The sequence below is a fragment of the Citrus clementina genome, unplaced genomic scaffold, assembly GCF_000493195.1.
Source record: "Citrus clementina cultivar Clemenules unplaced genomic scaffold, Citrus_clementina_v1.0 scaffold_8, whole genome shotgun sequence".
NCBI lineage: Eukaryota > Viridiplantae > Streptophyta > Magnoliopsida > Sapindales > Rutaceae > Citrus > Citrus x clementina.
This window is the reverse complement of record NW_006262022.1, coordinates 13523301-13534785: the sequence shown is the minus strand read 5'-3', so window position 1 is coordinate 13534785 and position 11485 is coordinate 13523301. Positions and strand designations below refer to the sequence as shown.

Genomic DNA, 11485 nt, shown 5'->3' with positions numbered 1-11485 from the left:
GCTTCTTGCAGTCACCCTGTCAAACTATGAGAGAAATGGGAATGAGAATCAATTTACCAAAATACTCATAGTATTAATAATTAATAAAAATAATTAATTTATTATTATTAACAATATTATCATTATTGTTGTTATTACTACTACTACTACTACTGCTATTATTATTATTGTTATTGTTATTATTATTATTATTATTATTATTATTATTATTATTATTATTATTTATTCAAAATAATATTAACAATAATTAATAATAACTAAAATATTATTATTATTATTAAATTTTATTAACTTTATTATTTTAGTTATTATTAATTATTGTTAATATTATTTTTATTAATATTATCATTATTATCATTTATTATTATTAAATTTTATTAACTTTATTATTTTAGTTATTATTAATTACTGTTAATATTATTTTTATTAATATTATCATTATTAACATTTATTATTATTATTATTAAATTTTTAACTTTATTATTTTAGTTACTATTCATTATTGTTATTATTATTTTTATTAATATTATCATTACTAACATTTATTATTATTTTTTAATTAATATTATTTTTAATAATATTTATACATGTATCTAGATAATGAAAATTACATTATTATTATTAAATTTTATTAACTTTATTATTTTAGTTATTATTAATTATTGTTATTATTATTGTTATTATTATTATTAATAATAATAACAACAATAATGATAATATGGTTAATAATGATAAATTAATTATTTTTATCATTATTTTTGTTGTTAATAATGATAATATTAATAAAAATAATAATAGAAATAATTAATAATAACTAAAATAATAAAGTTAATAAAATTTAATAATAATAATAATAATAATTATTATTATTATTATTAATGACATTTAAAATAATAAAATTAATTGTGATTTGAATGAGGGTAATTTAGGAAATATGAAAAAATTAGAGGATACAAAAGTAAACATATATTCCATTTCCATTCCCTCATTTTCTTTCCCAACCCCCTATGGGAATGAGATTCTCATTCCTTATTCCCAAATTATGTGGGACTCACACATTTTATTCCCATTCCCAAATTACATTTTGCCAAGTAAACATAGGTTTCATTCATATTCCTTCATTCTCATTCCACATTCCATGAAGTAAACACACCATATGTTTAATTCCTTTTGCTTGCACGCAATTCTCATCCTCATTCCAATTTCTAAACAGACTTGACCAAGCTTTAATGATTATTGATGCTTTATCTTCTATTTTATTAAATTGGGAAATTCAAGAGGGATGAGAGAGAAAAAGGAAAACAAGAATTCTTAAAAATGGAGGAAAGAGAATAGAAAAGGGAGGGAAATTTTTAGATTCAAATTAATAACCACATGTCTAATTATTATTAGTTGGTGGTTCCACATAAGATTATAACATTTAATGTACTGTAAAATTTCTCCTAATTAGCCTAGGAAAATGATATTTGCCCCGAGTCAAACCCCGAGTCAGACCCCGAAACTGCCCTAAACGACGTTGTTTCGTTCATTTCTTTTCATGTTTTAATTCTCTGTAAAATGACACCGTTTGACTTAGAAAAAAGGCAAAAGCAACGAGAACCCAGCGCTTTGTCTTCCTCTTCGTTTTACCCCTCTGCAAAAAACCCTCCTCTCTCTCATTCACAAACCTCTTTCTTCGTTTTACCCGATCTTCTCTTCCCGTCTTGGCTCAACAGTCTTGAAATCCCATTTCTCTTTCTTGGCATGTGATGCATCTATTATGCAGGTGAAGCAGATGCACAGTTTGTGCCGTGGTCCTATCATGGCTGCATAAGTCGGCATCTTCTAAATTGCTTGAGATGCTTCTTTTGCAACGCCACAGTCCTCGAGGTTGTCAAGGTGGATGAGAAAATTGTGTAAAAATTTGTCCTGTTCATTTTTGGTCTCTAGCATTATTGTTGAGTGTTAGAAAATGCATATTTATAAAGGAGAAAACTGTCATTTTACATTTCAAGTTTTACTAACAACCCTTACTTTTATGTATTTAACATTCTTGTGATTTAATTACGTGTGTTTTATTTTAATTAAGTAGTTTATGTATTTTAGGGGGCATTATAGTCATTTCACAATAAAGGAGAGATCAGACGACAAAACGGACATCACTTTTGAACTCAGGACGGTCGAAAACCTTAAGAGGAGCATAAAAGGAAAAATGACACTATTCACATGTACGGTACTATTCACGTGTACGGTACTGTATACGTTACTGTTCACGACACTGTTCACATAGACGGATGATGATGTGGCATTGACTGATGAGGTGTCACGATCCTGTTGGACTAAAATTCTTATGTACTGTTGATGGTGACGTGGCAGCATATCAGTGGACGAAAAATCTCGCGTACGGTGTATGCATCACACAGGATTATTTTCAACCAAACCGCGTTACTGTTCATCCGGGTCAAACCGCGTTACCGTTCAAAGTCGGGTCAAACCGTGTTACTGTTCATCCGCGTGGTCAAACCGTGGACTGTTGACTGATGACGTGGCGCAATCCTGAGCGTCCAAACTGTTTTTAATCCGATGGCCATGATTTACTCCATGTATCTATAAAGAGGGCCTGTCCCCCCTAATTTGATATCTCTGAATCCATTTTTGGGATCCATTTTCTGTAATTCCCTCTCCATCTTGTATTTTCTTCGTATTTTAATAAATTCCCATTTTGCCCCTAGTTCAACTATGAGTGGCTAATTTTCTTTTAAGCTTGGGTTGAAAGTGAAGTCTCAACATGTGTCATGGGCTTAATTTGGTAAATTTATTTTCTCTTCCCCTCTAATTTTTGTGGATGTTTTGACTTCTCGTCGACAAATAATAATAGTCTTGTCTAGATACCGCCTTGGTTACACCGGCTCTCTAGTATAAGGTTATTATTATTTGGCACGATAAGCCCTTAGCACCATATTGATTAGAGCGTGGTTCATGAGGTGTGGATTCCCCCCTCATGATTTAATTGGCATTAATACGGATTATTTAGCCCATGATGCATGTTGATACGGATCCAGATACCCAAGTACGTCATTTCAATATAATTCTCGTCAATTTATTCTCGCCATTTTAATTTAAGTTTTAGCATATTCCAAATCATTTCCACCATAAATCCAATCACCCATTTAATAAATTAATTCTACACAATTAAAATCCACCTCCTCGTGGGATCGACACTCGTCACCATAAATCTATACTACAATAGATTCGTGCGCTTGCGAGTACATTAAAATTTGCACAACAAGTTTTTGGCGCCGTTGCCGGGGAGGTAAGTAATTTTAATTCATAGAATTAATTTTTGTGAATAATTTCTTTTAATTATTTTCTTGTAATTTTTTTTAATTAAAAAAAAAAGAAAAAAAAAAGTGAATCTACATTTAAAGGTTAGTATTTCTTTCCTTTTTCTCTTCTTTAAAATTCTGTAATTTAATTTTCAATTTATTTTTCTTTGTAATTTTTTTTGTTTATTTTATTAATTTAATTTTTAGTTAATTTATTTCACGTATTTATTTTTGTGTATTTTTATAGAAAGGTTGTAATAGCGCAATAAGGTTAGTATCGTAATTTCTCACTCTTCTTTATTTTTATTTATTTTGTTCCCATCTTTATTTTTTTATTTTATTTGTTTTGCATGCATGGTCGAAGGTCATTATTACCCAATCTTGAACCTATAGACCTTGAACTTGAGAAAACACTTCGCACACACAAACAAATTAAAAATAAAATGGATTTGCAACCACAGGAGAGGCCATTTAAGGACTACTTCAGTCTTTTAGCTAATTTGAGCACATCATGCATAAGATACCCTAATGTAGCTGCTAGGAGCTTTGAACTAAAACCTAGTGTGCTAAATTGTCTCCCCACATTTTATGGCCTAGAAAATGAGGATCCATATAATCATCTGAATGATTTTCATGCCATTTGTCAAACTTTTAAATATGAAAATTTTTCAGACGATGATGTTAAACTCAGATTATTCCCATTTTCTTTAAAGGATAGAGCTCGTTCATGGCTTAATACATTGCCTGCTAATAGCATTTCATCATGGGAACAAATGGTAACTAAATTTTTAAATAAATATTTCCCAGTGCATAAAACCAATGCTATTCGCAGGGAAATCTCAGAGTTTACCCAGAGAGAGGACGAGCAATTTTTCGAAACATGGGAGCGATTTAATGGGCTACTCTTGAAGTGTCCACATCATGGGTACGAGAAATGGCACCAATGCCAATACTTTTTGGAGGGATTATTACCAAATGTGCAAGAATGGCTAATGGCAACGAGTGGAGGAGAGCTAATGTCAAAAAGTGCATCAGAGATTTGGGAATTCTTCCAGCGACAAGCAGATAATTCCCAACAACGGAGTCGATCACTCAAGAATACTAGAAGAATTAAGGGAGTAAATGAGGTTCACATTGGCGAATCAAGTTCAGAAATTAAAGAAGTCAAAGCGATAATTGAAGGTCTCTCTCAACAAATAGCATCATTATCGACTGCTAAATCAACAGAGCCACATGACCATGACCATGACTCATACTCATATCAAGTCAATGCCATAGGTGTAATGAGAAAACCATCGAATTACAACCCATACTCCAACACATATAACCCTGGATGGAGAGACCACCCCAATTTTTCATGGTCTCAAGGATTCCAACAGAATGGACCAGCAGCTCTAGCTCCACCAATGCAACAAATTCCTTAAGTTCCTCAAGCCTCTCAGCCACCATTTAGACCATACAATCAGAACCAGAACCACTCTCAACCTAGACCATGGGAGGATGCATTCCAGAACTTCAGGAATGTTACTCACTCCACGATTGAGCAACAGAACCGCACCATTGATGGACTACGAAATGAGTTGAGAGCAGGCTTCAACTCACAAGCTCAATCTGTTTCAAGCCTCGAAAAGATGGTGGGACAACTTGCTTCTTCAGTTCAGACATTGGCAATGACTGTTGAGAAAGGCAAATTTCCAAGTCAACCAGTGCCTAATCCTAAAGGAGTATATGAAGCAAGTACCAGTTCACCACAGCAGCATGGAGAGGTCAAAGCAATCATGACCTTGAGAAAAGGAAAAGAAGTCGACAACAAAGTGGAGATGCCGGTGACAAAAGAAAATCAAATTGTACCTGTGAATGTTGAGGAATCATCACCGGAGGAGAAAGAAGAAACCAACACACGGGAATATGTTCCCAAAGCTCCATTTCCTCAGAGGTTAGCTAAAGGAAAAAAGGGAAAATCCACAGGTGAGATTCTTGAAATCTTCAAACAGGTAAGTGTTAACATCCCTTTACTTGATGCTATTAAGCAAGTTCCATCTTATGCCAAGTTTCTTAAAGACCTTTGTACTAAAAAGAGAAACATGCATGTTCAAAAGAAGGCATTTTTAACAGAAAACGTTAGTTCTATCCTCCAACATAAAATTCCTCTAAAATGCAAAGACCCAGGCTCCCCCACTATCTCATGTAGCATAGGGAACCACACAATTGAGAATGCTTTGTTGGATTTAGGAGCTAATGTAAATCTGTTACCTTATTCAGTGTTTTTGAAACTTGGACTTGGAGAATTACACCCAACTCCAGTGGTGTTACAGCTTGCAGATCGGTCCACGAAAATACCTCGTGGTATTGTGGAGGACGTGCTTATCCAGGTAGACAAGTTTTATTTTCCTGTTGATTTCATTGTAATTGACACTCAACAAATACAGGATTCAAGGAAGCACATCCCCATTATTCTAGGCCGACCTTTCTTGGCAACTGCGGATGCTCACATTCAATGCAGGACTGAAAATATGCAGTTGTCTTTCGGCAATATGACTATGGAGCTAAATATTTTCAACATTGCCAAACAACCTCACAATGCAGATGATGGAATTGTTGATGTGGATTTAATAGAAGCATTAGTTGATGACACTCTTGTTTCAAACCTTAGTGATGATACTTTACAGACATGCTTAACTCACTTTGGTTTTGATTTTGATATTGACAGATCGGTCGAAGAGGTCAACGCCCTGCTTGACTCAGTACCATCCATGGACACTAATGAATGGAAGTCAAGAGTTGAACAACTAGCACCATCAGAGAAGAAACTCATCCCATCATCAGAATCACCACCGAAACTCGAGCTCAAACCATTACCCAACACTTTGGAATATGCATTTTTGGGGGAAGAAAGTACTCTGTTGGTAATCATCTCATCATCCCTCAATGACGAACAAAAAGGAAAGTTGTTAGATGTTTTGAAAGAGCACAAAGGGGCATTAGGATGGACCATAGCGGACATAAAAGGTATAAACCCAGTAGACTGCATGCATTACATTCACCTTGATGAAAATGCTAAATCTACTAGGGAAATGCAACGTCGGTTAAATCCTAATATGAAAGAAGTTGTTAGAACAGAAGTCCTTAAGCTATTAGACGCAGGTATCATTTACCCAATTTCTGATAGTTTATGGGTCAGTCCTGTACAAGTTGTCCCCAAAAAGTCAGGAGTCACAGTAGTTACGAATGCTGATAATGAATTGATACCCACTAGAGTGACTACAGGATGGCGTGTATGCATTGATTATAGAAAGTTGAATTCTGTCACACGTAAAGACCATTTTCCTTTACCATTTATTGATCAAATGCTTGATAGATTAGCAGGCCATGAATTTTATTGCTTTCTAGATGGCTACTCAGGATATAATCAGATTCCCATAGCACCAAAAGATCAAGAGAAAACTACTTTCACTTGCCCTTTTGGCACATTTGCATATAGGAGAATGCCATTTGGATTATGTAATGCACCTGCTACATTTCAACGATGCATGTTGAGCATTTTTTCTGATATGGTTGAACGATTCCTTGAAGTCTTTATGGATGACTTTTCTGTCTTTGGTGACTCGTTTGATCAATGTTTACATTATCTAACACTAGTTCTGCAGAGATGTATCGAGAAGAACTTGGTCTTAAATTGGGAGAAGTGTCATTTTATGGTAAAACAAGGTATTGTTCTTGGTCACATCATTTCGAGCAAAGGTATTGAGGTTGACAAAGCCAAGGTGGATCTCATTTCTAATCTTCCTCCACCCAAAACAGTCAGAGAAGTAAGATCTTTCCTTGGGCATGCTGGTTTCTATAGACGTTTCATTAAAGATTTTAGCAAAGTTTCTAGACCCTTATGCAATTTACTTGCTAAGGATGCACCTTTTGTCTTTAATGATTCATGTCTTGTGGCGTTTGAAAAATTAAAACAGTTGTTGACATCATCACCCATCATTCAGGCCCCGAACTGGAGCTTACCATTTGAACTCATGTGTGATGCATCTGATTATGCAGTAGGAGCTGTATTAGGACAAAAAGTTGATCGAATTCCCCACGTTATTTACTATGCTAGTATGACATTAAATGATGCACAGTTGAACTATTCAACTACTGAAAAAGAAATGCTAGCAGTAGTGTTTGCATTGGAAAAATTTCGATCATATCTCATTGGTTGTAAAATAATTATATTCACGGATCATGCTGCTCTTAAATATCTTCTCACAAAGAAAGATGCAAAAGCTAGACTAATTCGTTGGGTGTTACTTTTGCAGGAATTTGACTTGGAATTCAAAGATAAAAAAGGGACAGAAAATGTTGTGGCGGACCATCTCTCTCGTCTCCATTTTGACACAATTATAGAACAATTACCATTAAATGAGTCATTTCCAGATGAACAATTAATGAGTGTGGAAGTATTACCTTGGTATGCTGATATAGTTAATTATCTTGTTACAGGTAAACTTCCAGAGCATTGGACCAAGCAAGACAAGGCTAAATTCTTTGCAGAGATAAAGAATTTCTTTTGGGATGACCCGTATTTGTTCAAGTATTGTGCTGATCAAATTGTTAGACGATGTGTCCCAGAAAATGAAATTCAGAATATTCTTTCATTCTGCCATGAACAAGCTTGTGGAGGCCATTTCAGTGCTAAGAAAACAGCGACTAAAGTTTTACAATGTGGTTTCTATTGGCCAACTATATTTCGAGATGCTTACACTTTCTGTTCTTCATGTGATAGGTGTCAACGAATGGGGAGCATTACACGAAGGAACATGATGCCACTAAATCCAATTTTAGTGGTTGAGATTTTTGACGTATGGGGTATCGACTTCATGGGACCCTTTCCCCCGTCTTTTGGCCATCAATACATATTGGTTGCTGTTGACTACGTATCAAAATGGGTAGAAGCAATTTCATGTAGGACCAATGATCACAAGGTGGTGATAGCATTTTTGAAAAGCAACATTGTTTCACGCTTTGGATTCCCTCGAGCAATAATCAGTGATGGTGGTGCCCACTTTTGTAACAAAGCATTCAAAGCTCTTTTGACAAAGTATTCAATCACACACAAAGTGGCGACTCCGTATCATCCGCAAACCAGTGGCCAAGTTGAGATCTCCAATCGAGAAATAAAGCACATATTAGAAAAGACGGTGAGGCCAGACAGAAAAGATTGGTCATTACGACTTGATGATGCCTTATGGGCATATAGAACGGCTTTCAAGACCCCGATTGGGATGTCACCCTACAGGCTAGTGTATGGAAAAGCTTGCCACCTACCTGTGGAACTCGAGCATCGTGCGTATTGGGCCATCAAGAAATTCAATTTTGACATGCAGCAAGCCAGCTCAGAAAGAAGATTACAGCTGGCAGAACTTGAAGAAATTCGCAATGATGCATACGAAAATGCCAAGATTTACAAGCAACGAATGAAAGTCTTCCATGATAAGCAAATTATGAGGAAATCGTTCACTCCAGGTCAGAAAGTGCTTTTATTCAATTCTCGCTTGCACCTATTCCCAGGTAAGTTACGCTCTCGTTGGTCTGGTCCCTTTATTGTTCATACTGTTTTTCCACATGGGGCAATTGAAATTAAGGACCTAAAGAACGGTGTCACGTTTAAAGTTAATGGTCAAAGATTAAAGCCATATCTAGAGTACCAACCACATGACGAAGACACCGAAATAAATTTGAGTGACCCACCAAATTTGAATTGATTTTTTTTTTTCGTTGATTTGATTTTTCTTTCTTTCTTTTTATTATTATTCTTTTGCTAATTGAAATTGTTTTTGCATAAGTGTGTTTATTTTACCATTAAGTTTTCTCTTATCATTTTTAATCATGAGTCTCATACTTAGACCGTTCCTCCTGAACATTCTTAAACCACTTCAACGTGTCAAAACTCATCTCAAAAGACAGATTCAATTTTGTAAAACACATCGCATTTGGGCTCTACAACCACCAGAGTTAGTAGCCTATGTTGAGGGTTTAGAAAGCCAACTCAGAGATATTGAGAGAAGTGTTTACGACATCCAGTTGGAGCTTGAGGTAAATTCAATAAGAGGACGATTTTAATTTTCTTTGTGTGTTTTAATTTGTTTTTCTGTTTGTGTGCTTTAGTTTGTTACCCCGGTGAAGTGGCGGATAACGGTACTCCGTGACAATCAAGTCGGTTACTTCAGTTTCCCATAATAACTGATATTCTGAGGCAAAGGTATGGACAGAAACGAGATTCTAGCGAAGCTTCACAAGCAATTCCCTTCACTTCCTCAGAATGCCCTCCTTACGATCTATAAAGCTCGGTCCGAACGCATGCGATTACTCATGAGGAATAACATACCTGCTGACATCCGTTGGTTAATTGAGGCTAAAGTACGATCGGCAGGTGAGTTACCTCCAAAATTTATTGCATACATGCTTGGTTGTGGTAAAGGAAATTATGCAAGAAAACGACGAGCTCGAAGAATTTCTGTTGCTTGTCATAAGTGTGCCAGAATGAGTTGCAATAAAAACCCATGTTCTTTAGGAATGGTGTCTGATAACAGGGAAGATAAGATTCAATTCATTAGGGATGACTTGAATAAGGAGTCATTGGATGATATCCTTTTGTCTCTTGAAACGCATCCCAGTGGATATGTGCAAGGAGCGATTCTCCAGTTATGGCCATTATTCCAGAAAGAGCATGCACGATATAGTCTCGGGAATCTGACTATAAATGATCTTGTTTGCCAGTTTATAAGAAAACTGGATAGGAAGCTTATCCTCGACCTATAGAGGGCGTTCAAGCCGTTTCTGGACGTAAAACCAGAGGAAGATGTGAGCCACAGTCGCAACTACCTGTAAATATCCTTTTACTTTATTGTTATTTTATTTCACTATTGTCTTATTGTTTGCATTATTGTCTTTAATAATTTTATTACTGTTTGCTTTTTCCTTTTTACTGTTTTCTTTTTGACTTGCGAGCCACGTGCTTTACGCGTTATTTGACACTAACATATTACCTCATACACAACCATGACCCACTATCACCAAGACTCTTAAATGTAATTTCTTTTTTGTCAAGCACTCACAAATTGTTTTTGAGAAGTATCACAATGTCAGCTACTCCCAATAGACAATTCAAGAACATTTGTGTGCTTTCTGGATTTACATATGACAAACATAAAGAGTTCGTTGAGGCAGCCATAGATCTTGGTCGAAGCATAGCAGCGAGAAAATTACACTTGGTGTATGGAGGAGGTAATCGAGGGTTATCAAAAATGGTCTCAGAAGCAGCTTTTATCAGAGGAAGTCAAGTGTTAGGCATCATCCCAAGAGTCTTAAAACCATTGGGCAGTTCATCTGACTCATCAACTGGAGAAGAGTTAGTCGTCTCAGGTATGCAAGAAAGAATAACTGAAATGCTTAATCATGCTGATGCTTTTATTTTCCTTCCAGGAGATCTTGCAACACTAGAGGCACTTATCACGCTAGCATCTTGGGCCCATCTGCACATCCACCAAAAACCCATCGGTTTGTTAAATGTCAATAATTTTTATGATGGCTTTATCGCATTTCTTAACCATGCAATAAAAAACTATTTCATTCCTTCTAATGTGAAAAAACTTTTTATTTGTGCTCACACTGCTAATGAGCTACTTGATATGTTACAAGCTTATAAACCGGAGCCAGACCCCTGGACTTTTGTGTTGGAGCGCCCAAATAATGATGGTAACAGTAGCCGCAGTAAGAAGTACAAATTAGATTTAACTCTCCGCTTGTAAATATTGTTTTCTGTGTTGCACCACCCAGGTGATGTCTTCTAAACTCTACTTCTTTCCTTTCAAACATTGAGGACAATGTTTCGTTCTGGTTGGGGGGAGGGAATAGTCGACAATTGTGGAATTTTGGTTAAGTTTTTACTAATTTTTGTTGTAGAAACTAACTATTGCTAACTTTTTGTGTCGAAGATGGCTGAATATGGAGTGTAGTGACTCTAGAAACGCATCTTCATCGTAAAAAAAAAATTATTATTAAAAAATTAAAAAAAAAATTCAGACATTTTCTTTTTCTTTATTATGTTTTTATTTTTATTTTTCTTCTTTTTAATTTCTCCTCTATAAATATACATTTTCCAACTTGTGGTCGAAAATGGTTGAATATGGAGTGTAGTT

General features: G+C 35.4%; 1 non-coding gene across 1 annotated transcript; it reads right to left on the bottom strand.

Moving 5' to 3' along the window:
• Positions 1 to 4129: 4129 nt before the first annotated feature.
• LOC112096574 lies at positions 4130 to 4233 on the bottom strand. Its single transcript, XR_002904475.1, has one exon. It is a non-coding gene; the product is annotated as a small nucleolar RNA R71 (small nucleolar RNA).
• Positions 4234 to 11485: the final 7252 nt, after the last annotated feature.